A 14,308-nucleotide genomic window follows, 5' to 3' on the forward strand; every position below is an offset into this window, starting at 1 on the left:
CACAGCCCACACTTCCCATTTCCTCTCTCTGCTACTTAGCTCAGGTCGTCTGAGAGTCCGACACCAAGACACGCGAGAGGTTGATTGCAAAACCCTCTGGCAGGGGAGAAATACAGACAGGCAGCTGGAGAAGGCCACAAGAGCCAGAAGTGCACCACACAGGCCCAATTCTGCCGAAGGAAGGGTGGCTGATTAGAAAAAAGTCTTGGAGTTCAGTGCGAGTCTAAGAAAGCTCTGGCAAAACTGACAAGGCGTCTCCTCAAGCCCAAGTTGCAATCCAGAGGAGCCCCGGACTTCCTATGAAGGTGCTTGCCTTGGTGTCTTGTGCGCACCCACTCATGGGCTATAAGCAGTACTCGGGGGCATGGTTTCAACACAGCGATGAATTTCGGAATGCAGAGGGCTGAGTGTCGGTCAATGATGCTCTCAACAGTCAGAAGGCTGGGAGAGGCATTCTCATGGTCATCACGGCTCCTTGCAGCAAGCATCTTCAATCTTCCCGCTGTACTGCACTGCTACTTTTCACAGAAGATTTTACCACCTGGAGCACCGTCCTTCCCTCCTCCACTACCATTCTCTTAACCCTTGGCCGCTTTAACATATGCATGGACAGCCCTGCCAACATTCTGACCTCCCAGGCATTTGACAGCCTCATTTCCAGTGATCTCTACTCTCTCCATCTCAGCCACCCATTGCCAAGAACCGCTCCATTCCCAAAGCTTACTGTCCAGCTTCCCAGAATTCCATTTCTGACTCCAATCAGTCTTGGGCTCTGTTAGGTCTCCTAGTCCTTTGCACTACTTCTCACCTTCTGCCCTGCATACCTCTTCTCCTTTCCCCCTCAAGAGTTCACAGTACAGGGTCTGGTGCTGTGGTACCGTGGGTTAAGCCACGGCCTGTGACTCCAGCATCCCATATAAGAGCATCAGTTCTAGTATCTGCTGCTTCTCTTGAAAATGCAGCTCCCTGCTAATGTGCTTGGGGAAGCAGCAGAAGATGGCCCCAGTACTTGGGCCCCAGCACCCACACGGGAGACCCAGGAGCTGCTGCTGGCTCCTGGCGTTGGCCTGGTCCACAGCCGTTGTGGCTATGTAGCGAATGAACCAGTGGATGGGTGATCTCTCCTCTCTCTTTTCCAAATAGAATAAAATCAATCTTTAGTTTGAAAAAGAGTCCAGAGTCCATTCCCAGAACTGTGGCTTATACACAGTCAGCTCCTTGTGCATTCTCTCAACCCCGTGGTCTCCCTTTCCCTTCACAGGCAAGCTCAGCTCAGCCTTAATTAATTCTGACCAGCCGCGTCCTCTAGCCCAGTTAGCCCAGCTCGTCAGCAGCCACAGGTGCCTGGTGAGAAACAGGCAGCCTTGCTGACTGCTCTCGCTTGAAACGTATGGTGACAGACTTCAAGTGGGCCCTCAGTGCAGCCGGGCAGTCGCGGCCCGTTTTCCCCACTGATACACCTCCCCTCTCTCTGACATGATGCTTCCAGACTTTTCCCCCTTTCCGCAAACCTCCAGTAACTCCCCCCCCCCTTCCTCCTTCTCAGCTGATGACCATCTTTCTTATTTCCCTGAAAGAGAAGGAATCAGGAGAGAACTTTGCCCTCTTCCACGGCCTCATCTGCCCACCTACCTGCATTTATCTAAACTCAGAGACTCCCAGTAAGGCTTGGTGTCCTTGTATCCAAGGCCAACTCCTCCAAGGGTGAACTGGATCCCATCCTGTTGCTTATCCAAGGTTTTACTCCTGCAGTTATCCCCACCCTCTCTCTCCCCCCTGCCCCTCCCAATTTTCTGTTTCCACTAGATCATTTCCCTCAGCACGAAAACATGCTGTCATACTCGCCATTAAAAATACATAAAACCTACCTGGTGCACACACCCCTCCAGCTACCACACACTCCCCCCACCCCCACTTTCCCTCTAGAGTAAAGCCCCTTCTCTGCACACCTGCCTCCTCCATGTCCTCATCTTCCACCGCCTTTGAAGCCCCTCCAGTCTGGTGTCAGGAAATGAGAAGCACTTTTCCAGCCCCATTGTCGATCGGCAGCGAACAGTTCCCAGTATCGGGGGACTTTGCTGCCTCTGGTGTTCTTCTGAACACGTCACTCTGATCCCAGGAGACTCGCCCTGAGTGCTGATCTCCTAGATTCTGGCATCTACCTGGTGTGGGACTGGGTTTGTCTGGGCTCTTCTCTTCCCAGAACTCATTCTTAAGGCTTCCGGGGTGTGTGCTGGTATACTTGTGAACTTGACGGAGCCCCTCTGCGGCTCACCTAAAGTCATTGTCAGTCCCCCTCTTACCCATCCCTTTGCTCTGGTGTCTAGAGCCTCCCCACCACTCCAGCAATGCAGAGAAACGTGTCCTGCTGGAGGTGCTGTCCTCTGAGGTCCCCTCTTGGTTCTCAGTCCCAGGAGCTGGGCATCATCCCCAGCCCCAAGCTGAATGCTTGTTCCACCCATGTCTAGCACAAACCATTATCCAGGCTACCTTGATTTCTCTTTGAGAAAACACAAGGACTCTCCTTTGGGGATTGTCTTCCCAGCTCTATGAACTGGGAAAACAAACATTGAAGAAATAGCAAATAATTAAATAAATATTTAAGAGCAATCAACTGTGTTAGGTGTGTGTTTATTGCAATAAGCAAAAGAAACAGTTATGTCCATATGACCTTCTAGTTTAACTTTCATCTGTTCCTTTATCAATTCTATATCTTCTTTACCTATTATCCATCTAGAGCAGCCTACATTATAATTTTCCCAAAGGGCAAATACCTCAAGCTAAGAAGGAAAGCATGCCTTCTATTCAGTCACCCTTCCCTCAGCTTTCAAACCAGTGTTGCTAAGTGTAGGGCTTCCAGCAGCTCTAGGAGAAAGGACTCATTCATTGATGGGCACAAGTGAGTCACAGTTTCCAGTTGTACGCATTGTCATTGTCGCAGGGGATACTCAGCAGCCGTCCTGTGAGACACAGAAGCATGACTGTCAGCCCCACATCCCCGTGAAGGGATTTCTGGCGTGATCACTCAGCTCTACAGTGCTTGAGTTGAAACTTGACATTCAGATGTCTACAGCTCAGGTTGGATGGTGTTACAGGCCTTGTAGGTTGTGAAGATTCTTGCTATCAAGATCATTTTTACCCACTAGAAACAGGACGAGTACCCAAGGTTTCTTCTGTGGCTGCAGTGTTTTCTGTTTCTTTTTTTTTAATAAAGATTTATTTGTTTTACTTGAAAGTCAGAGTTACACAGAGAGAGAAGGAGAAGCAGAGAGAGAGAGAGAGGTCTTCCATCTGCTGGTTCACTTCCCAGATGGCCGCAACGGCCGGAGCTGCGCTGATCCGAAGCCAGGAGCCAGGAGCTTCTTCCAGGTCTCCAACGTGGGTGCAGGGCCCAAGGACTTGGGCCATCTTCTACTGCTTTCCCAGGCCATAACAGAGAGCTGGATCGGAACTGGAGCACCTGGGACTGGAACCGGCGCCCACATGGGATGCCAGTACTGCAGGCGGCTTTACCCGCTACAACACAGTGCTGGCCCCAGCAGTGTCTTCACAGAGGTATTTTTTGACTTTGTGGTGAGCACAGGAGGTAGCATAGTTCACATATGCCTGTCTTTGTTCATCTTTAACTCAAGATGGTGACTAGGTAAAGACCCATGCCCCATTTACATGTATCCCAAGTAGTAGGAGATAAGAAATATGGTATTGCCTTTTAGTTGTTTCCCAAGTACTTATCAATGTTACTTTATTTCCAATTTATAATCATACATAGTTTTTCCAGAGGGACAATGTGATTGTCTTTACTGAGAGACTCGGCTATTGTTACTTTAAGCACTGCACTGACAATACAGGTAATTCTTCATTTTTAATCATGCTAGGATCAGCTATGCAATTCTGTTGTACATTTTATATATATATATATATATATATATAATCAATTTGTGACCCCTATATAACTCTGTTCACTGATAGATACTTTTTTTTTAAACACGGAGATGACATCTCTCCTTTTTTTATTTTCATTTATTTGAAAGACAGAGTTACAGAGAGAAGCAGAGACAGAGACAAAGGTCTTCCATCCACTGGCTCACTCCCCAGATGGCCACAATGGCCGGAGCTGCACCAATCCAAAGCCAGGAGCCAGGAGCTTCTTCCGGGTCTCCCACGTGGATGCAGAGGCCCAAGAACTTGGGCCATCTTCTACTGCTGTCCCAGGCCATAGAAGAGAGCTAGATCAGAAAAGGAGCAGCTGGGACTAGAACTGGAGCCCATATGGTATGCCAGCACTTCAGGCCAGGGCTTTAACCAGCTGCGCCACAGCGCCAGCCTCCTAGATACTATCTATTCTTCATGCTCTTCCAATACTTGATGAAGAAGCAATAAGTGGAAACATGCAACCTCTAGGGGGAGCTCAAGGCTTCTCTTGCCTCCCTTTATCCTCTGGGGAGGTTGAAAGGACAAGAACTTTATGGAGATAGATCAAGGGCAAGGACATTATCGGGCCCAAGTGTGGGCAAGCGACCTTCGACTGTGCCTAACTTGGAGGTTAGAAGACTTTGCACATGCATAATGAGAGTCTTTTTGACCTTCCATTGCCCTTGGGACGCAACATTTTGAGGATTCCTTCATGTGGCTGATGTCATAGGAGAGGCCTCTCCTCCATCCAAGGAACCCCAGCAGGAGCTGGATGGTGCAGAAGAAGAGCTGACACATGTGTGAATGTCAGTGTGGGCCTTGGGCCAGGGGAGCAACAGAATCCTGGGGCTTGCGTGGCCCAACCCTGCCCTCTGTATCCAGGGATTCCACACAGGGGTGTGTGGAAGGTTGATATCAGAACCAAATAGTTATAAGTATGGGGGGGTGGTCTCCCTGGCCAGCTCTGCTCATCTCCCAGGGGACCCTAGCAGGGTTGTGTGTGGCCACCGCGGACCAATGTTTGTGAATTTGGGGATCAGGAGGCCTGACTCACCACTTCATTAGTAACATGAGTAACATGAACTAGCACAGCAATCCAATTTATGGCACAGAGAATATGTCCTGAGAAAATATGCATGATCGAAACATAAATATAATACTGTGTGTTTATGCAAATAGCTTATTAAAATTATATATTGAGGAAAGTTTCAAGGAAAGCATACCGAGCAAAGCAGAAGCGTAGTTTATGCAACACAACGAATGCATGTGGTGGAGAAGCGCATCGCAGACCCTGGCCTGCAGTGCAGGGGGCAGAAGGCTCGGGATCTTTGGCTGCAGAGGCTTCTGCCAGTGCAGCGGATCTGCAGGGAAGAATTTTCCTTGTGGGAGGAAGAGGCTTCCGCGGGGAAAGAACAGAAATCCTTTCCCTTCTCTGGGTTAGTCTGAATCTCAAAACAGACACTGAGATGAGGGCTTGGGTATTAGGTCAATTATTTGTGAGACGTCTCAAGAAACACAGGTGACAGAAAAGTGAGAGGGAGATAATGAAGAGAGAGAAGTTAATAAATGCTCATTACTGAGTAAATTATGGCTCAGGGCAATTAGGATTCACCCCTAGAATCAGTCTCCTAAGGGATGAGGAAGCGGGGGCATTTATGCACCAACTGCTATTCCCCGCTCATCCATCAGCTTACCCTTGAACACCAGCTTACCCACACCTCTAGGTTATGCCCATGGTTCTGGAGAGTGATGTCAAAAGTGATGTGCACAGTGGTTAAGATGCCGCCTTGGAGCCCCGCATCCTTTACTGGAATGCCTGGGTTCCAGATCTGGCTCTGTTGCCCATTTCTGCTGCTTGCTGATGCACACCCTGGAAGGCAGCAGATGATGGCTCAAGTATTTGGGTCCCTGCCACCCAAGCGGGAGACTCACACTGAGTTCCCAGCTCTTGGCTTTGTCCTGAGCCAGCCCTGGCTGTTGCAGGCTTTTGGGAAGTGAACCAACAGATGGGAGCTCACTTTGTCTATCTGTATGTCTCTCTATTTGCCTCTCAAATAACAAAAAAAATAAGGAAAAGAATGTTTATCCAGAATATATAAAGAACTCTTAAAGAAAACAAAATGAAGGGCAAACTCTTGAGGTGAGAAGCTGTCTGGGTGTCTAGCGTGCACATCCTCACTTAAAACTCAGGACAGAGCAAGATGACCTCAAGGCTGCTCCTAGCTTTTCTGTTCAAGATTCTCTGAAACATGGCATTGCCCGCCCGTTGAGTTTTCTGTCCCATGCGCCTCTGGGTTGCTCATCCCTGGATAAGCACTGGACGGGGATGCTGCAGCAGCAGACAAGCCATTGAAACAAAGAACTGTTAACATAGCGTCTTAGAGTGAGTTCTTTGAAAACAGATGAGGATTCAGGCGCAGGGATTTCTTAAGGAAATGCATCCTTGGGAAGGCAGAATGGGAGTGGGAGAGGCAGGACAGAGAAGGAAAAGAAGGAAGGAAACCTTCCACGTCAGCGATAGCCCAGCCTCCACCTGATCCCACAGCGGTAAATTACGTCTCCGATTGTGCTGGGAGCCCAGGCAAGGGAGCAGGGCGTCCACACTCCTTCACCTCTCAGTCCTTGACGAAGGACCACCCCAGGGGAACAGAAACTTCAGGCATTGCCAGCCCTCCACAGATGTAGGCAGCGTGGTTCCAGCTGCCTGAAGAGGCTTCTGAGGAGAGCAGGTGTAGGCGATTAGAAGCAGAAGCAGGATGAAGCCGGAAGGGTGCGCAGGAACAGCGGGGACCCATGGGGCCGTAGCCAGTACGACAAGGACGGCAGCCACACTCACGTGGCGTTCTTCTCTCTTCCCATACAGATTTACAAGGATGAGCGCTTGGCCCTCAGGCTCCAAAAGTTCTGTCCTTGACCCACTCTAATGCTGCCGAGACCCCTGACATGCGCAAGACTTAGCACTCCAGAACTTGAACTCCCAGCATCCCCCGACGCTGAAGTTGGCAACACGAGGGCTTTTTGAGAGGCTGGCAATTCGAGCTGATTCAGTACAGAAAGAATGACCCCAAACCCACATGCAGACTGTGTGGAGTCTTTTCAAACCAATGTAGATCGGGACCTAAAGACAGTAAAAATATTTCTGAAATGAAGGGATAAATCTAGCTATGCAGAGATGCCGCACGATGCCATCATAAAAAATCCACTTTTGTCCATGCCACAGCCCTGAACCTCTTGTGCGCTAGATCAGAGACCCTGATAAATCTGGGCTGCTAGAAATGCCAACCAGCTCATCTGTTTTCAGTGAGCAATGACAGGGAGCCAAATTGCTTTATTCCGATTAGGGAAGGGCTTCTGACTGTAAAATATACTGTGTGAAAAAAAATATTGAGTTTTAGTTCGCTGACACATCAATTTAAGAGAGTTATGGCTCTCACACGGAGGCCAAGCAGGTATCTCCCCACATGTATGTGCAATAAAAATTAATTGTGGCCTTTTATACAGGGCGCTGTTCTCACTTGGGGATCAGAGGGTGACCTGAGTGTCACCTCCAGTGGCAAGCCATAACACGGGAGGTGTTGGTTTCTTTTTTAGGGAAACCACAGAGGGAAATGAACATCAAATTCCACATACTAGCTTCGTGTATAACTTCCTGAATTTACGAGAACATAACGCAGCCATGGTGTGGTCCTGTTTTTCCCCTAAAGTATTTACATGTTTTATGGGTACAAGGTAGGCTTCCAGCCAGGGGCCAGACAGGAAAGGCGAAACTTCTCAAAGTCTTTAACTCAGGGAATCTGCTATTGCAGAGGTACGGAAGAGGGACAAAGCCAAACAGAATGATGCGGCAATGCAGAAACTAGCAACAGTGGGAAGCGGCTGCTGTCTTGAAGCGTCAAAGGGACCCAGGGAAGGGGTGGCTTTGTGGGGCTCAGAGGCAGGAGCCACTGGAGGGGAAGGGGCTTGAAGCATGGTGTGAGCTCCCCAGAGGGAGCTGTGACCACGGAGCAGGGGCTGTCCTGCGGGGGAGTACGTGCAGCTAGAGATGCCCAAGAAGCGTAGAGTGACAAGGATGCTGTGTCTCTCCCTTCCTTCTGCCCTCCAACCTCTCACCAGTGCCTCTCATTGGCCAAAGTGAGCTGGAAGCCAGAGGACCAGGGAGCCTGGGAAATGTAGTTTTCTGTGACCCAAGGCACAACAGAGGAAAGTCTGGGGATAGGTCGGGGAGCAGAGGGGCAGTTGAGAGGAGTGGCATTTATGTATATCTCCCTTTGTTAGTTCATATCCCAACAGGTCTGTAAGACTCTGATGACTGTAATGTGGAAAGAAGAGGAGCTAGCCTGGTGTTCAATCCTGAGCTGACCGTGCTACCTCCAGATTAAGAGTTTGTTATGGCCGGCGCCGCGGCTCACTAGGCTAATCCTCCGCCTTGCAGCGCCGGCACACCAGGTTCTAGTCCCAGTTGGGGCGCCGGATTCTGTCCTGGTTGCCCCTCTTCCAGGCCAGCTCTCTGCTGTGGCCAGGGAGTGCAGTGGAGGATGGCCCAAGTGCTTGGGCCCTGCACCCCACGGGAGACCAGGAGAAGTACCTGGCTCCTGCCATCGGATCAGCGCAGTGCGCCAGCTGCGGCGGTCATTGGAGGATGAACCAACGGCAAAAGGAGGACCTTTCTCTCTCTCACTGTCCACTCTGCCTCTCAAAAAACAAACAAAAAAAAAAGTTTGTTATGTCTGCGTGGAACTGCACAGTGGCAAGGCCCTTCTGAGAAAGGCCTCCAGGCCTGTGGATGACAGGCCTACCATACACCACAGAGAGAATATTGGAGCAGGACTAAGAATCATAGAGCTTCCTTCCTGGCCAGCCCATTTCTTTGTACTCTCTTCAGTGCTGAAGCCAGGAGCTTCTTCCAGGTCTCCTACATGGAGAACAGGGGTCCAAGGACTTGGGCCATCTTCTGCTGCTTTTCATGAGCCATTAACAGGGAGCTGGGCTACAAGTGGAGCAGCCGGGACTCCAGCTGGGGCCCACATGGGACCCTGGTGTTGCAGGCAGCAGCTTTACCTGCTATGCCATCACACCAGACCCTTCACTTGTCTTTCAGTTCAGTGTGATCGGGAGGCTGAGTTTGGCTCAGAGGGATGGGAGTGCACGTTAAGAACATTGACTGTAGACCTGGTTCAGAAAACCTACACAAGCTCCTGAATACTTGCTCTTCTCTCTTTTGTTTTTGGAGACGATGAAGTGGAGGCTTCTGAGGCCCTCAGAGATGGCAGAGCAGAGCCACAATGCAGAAGGAGCATGGGTCCCGAAGTCAGATCAGGAACACTTTGATTGGACTGCTTCATAGGCAAGACACAAATTTTTTCTTGTTATGGCTTTGAAACGCTGCAATTGTTTTTTTTGTTGTTGTTGTTGTTTGTTTGTTTTCTTTTGTTTTATTTTGATAGGCAGAGTTAGACAGTGAGAGAGAGAGAGACAGAGAGAAGGTCTTCATTTTCCATTGGTTCACCCCCCAAATGGCTGCTACAGCTGGCGCACTGCGCCGATCCGAAGCCAGGAGCCAGGTGCTTCCTCCTGGTCTCCCATGCGGGTGCAGGGCCCAAGCACTTGACCCATCCTCCACTGCCTTCCCAGGCCACAGCAGAGAGCTGGAATGGAAGAGCAACTGGGACAGAATCTGGCGCCCCAACCGGGAATAAAACCTGGGGTGCCAACGCCGCAGGCGGAGAATTAGCCAAGTGAGCCACGGCGCTGGCCACAATTGTTTGTTAAGGCAGCCAACTTGACTAAGACAGCCTATCTCCTCATTTTAGTTATTATGAGAATAAACAAGAAAATGCATGTGAGAGTACTTTAAAAGCCTAAGAGTTGGGGCCAGCGCTATGGCGCAGTGGGTTAACACACTGGCCTGAAGCACCGGCATCCCATATGGGTGCCGGTTCGAGATCCGGCTGCTCCACTTCCAGTCCAGCTCTCTGCTATGGCCTGGGAAAGCAGTAGAAGATGGCCTAAGTCCTTGGGCCCCTGCACCCACGTGGGAGACCTGGAAGAAGCTCCTGGCTCCTGGCTTTGGATCGGCGCAGCTCCGGCCATTGCGGCCAACTGGGGAGTGAACCAGCGGATGGAAGACTCACTCTCTCTCTCTCTCTCTCTCTGCCTCTCCTCTCTCTGTGTAACTCTGACTTTTGAATAAATAAATAAATCTTTAAAAAAAAGCCTAAGAGTTAAAAAATAAATAAAAGCCTACCTAAGAATGCCCTAAAAGTGCAATGCAGTATCAAAGACACATAGCCATTGTCTTACTCTTAATATTGGGGGTGCTATGGCATTGTTGTGAGTTCTCTGTGCCTTTGCATTTACCTCATTGAGCTAGCTTCCTTCTTGGGAGGAAGGAGAGAGTGTAGGATGGGAAAGGGGGGCAATAAGCCCCTCCAAGGCAGCCTAGAAGGGATCTCAGTCTCTCTGCCCTGGTCTCCTGTACTAAATTCAGTCCCTGCACCCTCTCATGCGCTGCTACTGGACATGCTTGTCTCTAGAGGCATTTCCGGGGAGGTGGGCATGATCAGCTACAGAAGCATTTCTTGGGACCCTGAGTTCCAATGAGGGGAAGTAGCCCTCCTGGCAGGGCCCACACTGCCCTGTCACCCTTACCCTTACTCTGTATTTTACACAGTGGATAGCATGTATGGCAGACAGTTTAGAACTGACACAGCCAGTGGCCTTGGGGGTAACTGAAGGCCACCTGGAGGGGCCCCCAAATATTTTTTACTAAACCTATTGCCCCTGGAGTAGGAATTTTGTGCGGCCTTAAGCCACCACTTGCACCACCTGCAGCCCATATTGGAGTACCTAGGTTTGGGTCCTAACTCCACTCTCCATTCCACCTTTGTGCTAATGCATACTCTTGAAGGCAGCAGGTGATGGCCCAAGTAATTAGGTCCCTGCCATCTACATGGGAGACCCGGATGGAGTCACAGGCTCCTGGCTTCATTCTGACCCAGCCCTGGCTGTTGCTAGCATTTGGGAAATGAACCAGTGGATGGAAGATCTGTGTCTGTCTGCCTTTCCTATAAAATAAAAATTAAGCTTTAAAAATTCTAGAAAGTTCTTCATATATTCTGGATAGAAGTTCAATTATTTCTTTTTTATTTACTTGAAAGCCAGAATGAGACAGAGGTTTTTACATTTGATGATTCACTTCCCAAATGCCTGCAACACTCAAAGAAGGGCTAGGCCAAAGCTGTGGGAGATAGCACTGACTTGCTCCCTCTCTCTCTCTCTCTTTCTCTCGTTCTCACTCTCTTTCTGCCACTCTGCCCTTCAAAATAAATAAATACATCTTTAAAAAGCATCTCCTTTGATCTATTGTGTTGAGGTCTTCTCTATTAATATGAAACCACCTTTGCAAGGCACAGGGAGTGAAACATTCAGCTGGTATAAGGCACAAGCACTCTAGACTGAAATAGCGACTCTGTGACAAATAGCTAGATACAGAAACTCTGGAAGGGGCAGGGGCTGGAGAGTCATTTTGAAGCAGACATCACTGGCTTGGAAGCCACGGCCAAGTGGAAGACTATAACAAGAACGCAGGAAACGAGGAAGAACGTTTACACAAAAAGAGACAGAAATAAAGGAGAGAGTGGCGGTGGGGTGGGAGGGAGCAAAGCCAAATAAGGCCTGGTTTGGCAACGATCACCCTTAACCACCTCAACCCATGACTAAGTGCATTTTTCATAAAAACAGCAAACACCTAGTACTCCCTGTGTGCCAGGCATTGGTCTAAGTGCTTGTTCCTCAAAACGATCCTTGGGGGGGTCCGTACCATTGTTATCCCCTCAAAAGGTGTTAGCGAACAACTCCACTGGCCTGGGTCATGTAGCTAATAGCAACAGAGCTGGGGTTTGAACCCAAGAAGTCTGACTCTGGAGGCTGTCCTCTTAACCACTAAATTATATTTCTTCTCAAGTTAATAGAACTGAACCCAACAAGTACTTTGAAGGGAACTCGGGTCTGAAGCGCTGAGGAAGTTGGAAAGATGGATGAGAGGTAGCATCTTTACTCTTCCTCTAGGAATTTCTGCTGTAATGAAGCCCAGCCAGGCAGGGCTGCTATGAGGGACTTTGGGACAAGAAGGCTGGGCTCTCAAGGCAGGCAAGTAGCAAGCAGGAAATAGATTCCCACAAAGAGGGGCTGCAGGTGTCTGGCTCAGATAGGGGAACAGACTTCTGTCCTACATGATCAAACACAAGGAAGACCCCAGGCCTTGTGAGGATACAAGTGAGAACCTGGGGACAGGACAAGAGATTGACATGGAGTTCAGAATGAGACTGAAGCTGCATCCTTTAGGAATGATGATTTTTTTAGATACATCTGGAGAAACCCTAACATTTACTTGGTTTTCTTTAGTTTACTCCTCTGCCTCCTGAATACTTTCAGCTGCCATTCAGAACTGTACTGTGTTCCAGAACATTCTATTGAGACAGGGAGCTTTCAATCACCGTCGGCTTTGATCCTCCAATCTGATGTGTCTTGATCAGGAGCCATCCCTCGATGCTTTTTTAGGCTGATGGGGATCTCCTGGCATCAGCTTTGGGTGACTTAACTACCACCTGCCCCCGAAGTTTCCAAATCTCATCCCTGGTTAATGTGACTATGTGGCACACTCCTGGTTGTCTGCCTGACACCCACCTCCAGCTCTTCCTTACTAACAGATATTTACTTTTTGGGAAAGCAATCCATCTTCCCCCCACATAGGATCATGATGTATATAAGCCAATTATGGGGGCCAGAACTGGGGCGCAGTGGGTTAATTCGCTGGCCTGAAGCGCTGGCATCCCATATGGGCGCCGGTTCAAGACCCGGCTGCTCCACTTCCGATTCAGCGCTCTGCTATGGCCTAAGATAGCAGTAGAAGATGGCCCAAGTCCTTGGGCCCCTGAACCTACATGTGAGACCCAGAAGAAGTTCCTGGCTCCTGGAAATTGGGGAGTGAACTGTCAGATGGAAGACCTCTCTCTCTCTCTCTCTCTCTCTCTCTCTCTGCCTCTCCTCTCTCTGGTAACTCTGACTTTCAAGTAAATAAATAAATCTTTTTAAAAAAATAAGTGTTGTATGAACGGAGAGAAGGTTAGCACTCCCCTTGACAAGGATGGAAGAGGCCCTTGGGCCTTACCACACACATATGGTTAAGGCATTGCCACCTACTTTGTGGCATCTAACCACTGTTTGGGGGAGGGGTCCAAAAAATAAAAAACTAAAAAAAAAGCCAGTTATGAGAATTTTCTTCTCTATTTTTCCAGCTTGTAGGCAAGCTATGGCTATCACATGACCCAGTTCATTCTGGCCAATGAGATGTCTGGGAAGACTGGTGTGTTGGGAGCACAGTTTGGAAAAGTTTTTCTTTTGCTACAAGAATACACAAGGCTTGCACAGCCATCCTTCCACCTTCTCCTTGTCTACATTTAGACTCGATGTGTATGGCTTCCCCTGTAGTTTGTGACCTCAAGGCCAGGTATTTAGAAAAGAGCACACTGGAGCTATCATCTTTCCTCCCAATCTGTTCCTTCTAAAGGTTGATAGTTCTGTGATTGTGCCTACATCCATCCAGGCACCCGGGCAAAGCCGAAGGACATTCCCCGTGCCTCCATCCTCCACCAAGCATCAAGGCTTATCCGTGTGACCTCTTGACTATCTCTTGAATCACTTCCCTCTCCATCACCACCACCACTGCTCAAGTTCAGACCTTCATCCCACCTCACCTTGATTGCTGCAATGGCCCCCAACTGCACTCTGCCTCCCCGCCGCACTCTCCAATCAGTCTTCCAGAAGTGAGCTGCAGCTTCATTTCTGAAATGCAAATCTGAGCAGGTCCTCTCTCTCTGCATAACATTTTTCAGTTGCTCCCCACGTTTCAGCTTAGGCTCCTTCGGATCTGACTTTTAATAGATCCTCCGGGTGTGGTTCCCATGTACTTACTTTTCCTACCATTCCCAGAAGGAATTTTCTATCATCCAAAGGCATTGAATGCAACCCTTAGAATCGCCTTTGCTCTCTCTTAAGCTGTTCTGGATTTGTCCTTCTTTCTGATTCTCTTTGATAAATCCTATTTGACCTTTAAAACCCAGGTCGATATGCCACAGCTTCCTTTTTAAGAAGCCTTCCTTAACTCTCTTGTTCTGTCTACGTTTGATGTCCTCTTTTCTGTTCTTTCGTCTGCAATATCAGCTTGCATAGTAACATGTACTTTCCAGCCATTTGTATGGCTAATACTCATTTAGAGTCACTCACGTGCTTACCAAAGTTCATCATTCATCAGTGCTTTGCATCTCCAACAACTTCCTTCTGGGTTTAATTCCTGGGTTCCATTTCTGAGGTAAAAAGCTCATGCAATTTTTTCATA

The 14,308-nt window shown here is 49.0% G+C and overlaps 1 non-coding gene across 1 annotated transcript; it reads left to right on the plus strand.

Moving 5' to 3' along the window:
* The first annotated feature begins 13,013 nt into the window (after positions 1-13,013).
* Positions 13,014-13,139, plus strand: LOC127485069 (U6atac minor spliceosomal RNA). Its single transcript, XR_007912267.3, has one exon. It is a non-coding gene; the product is annotated as a U6atac minor spliceosomal RNA (small nuclear RNA).
* Positions 13,140-14,308: the final 1,169 nt, after the last annotated feature.

The sequence above is a fragment of the Oryctolagus cuniculus genome, chromosome X (assembly GCF_051225735.1).
Source record: "Oryctolagus cuniculus isolate XC-2025 breed Fujian yellow rabbit chromosome X, ASM5122573v1, whole genome shotgun sequence".
NCBI classification, from domain to species: Eukaryota; Metazoa; Chordata; class Mammalia; order Lagomorpha; family Leporidae; genus Oryctolagus; species Oryctolagus cuniculus.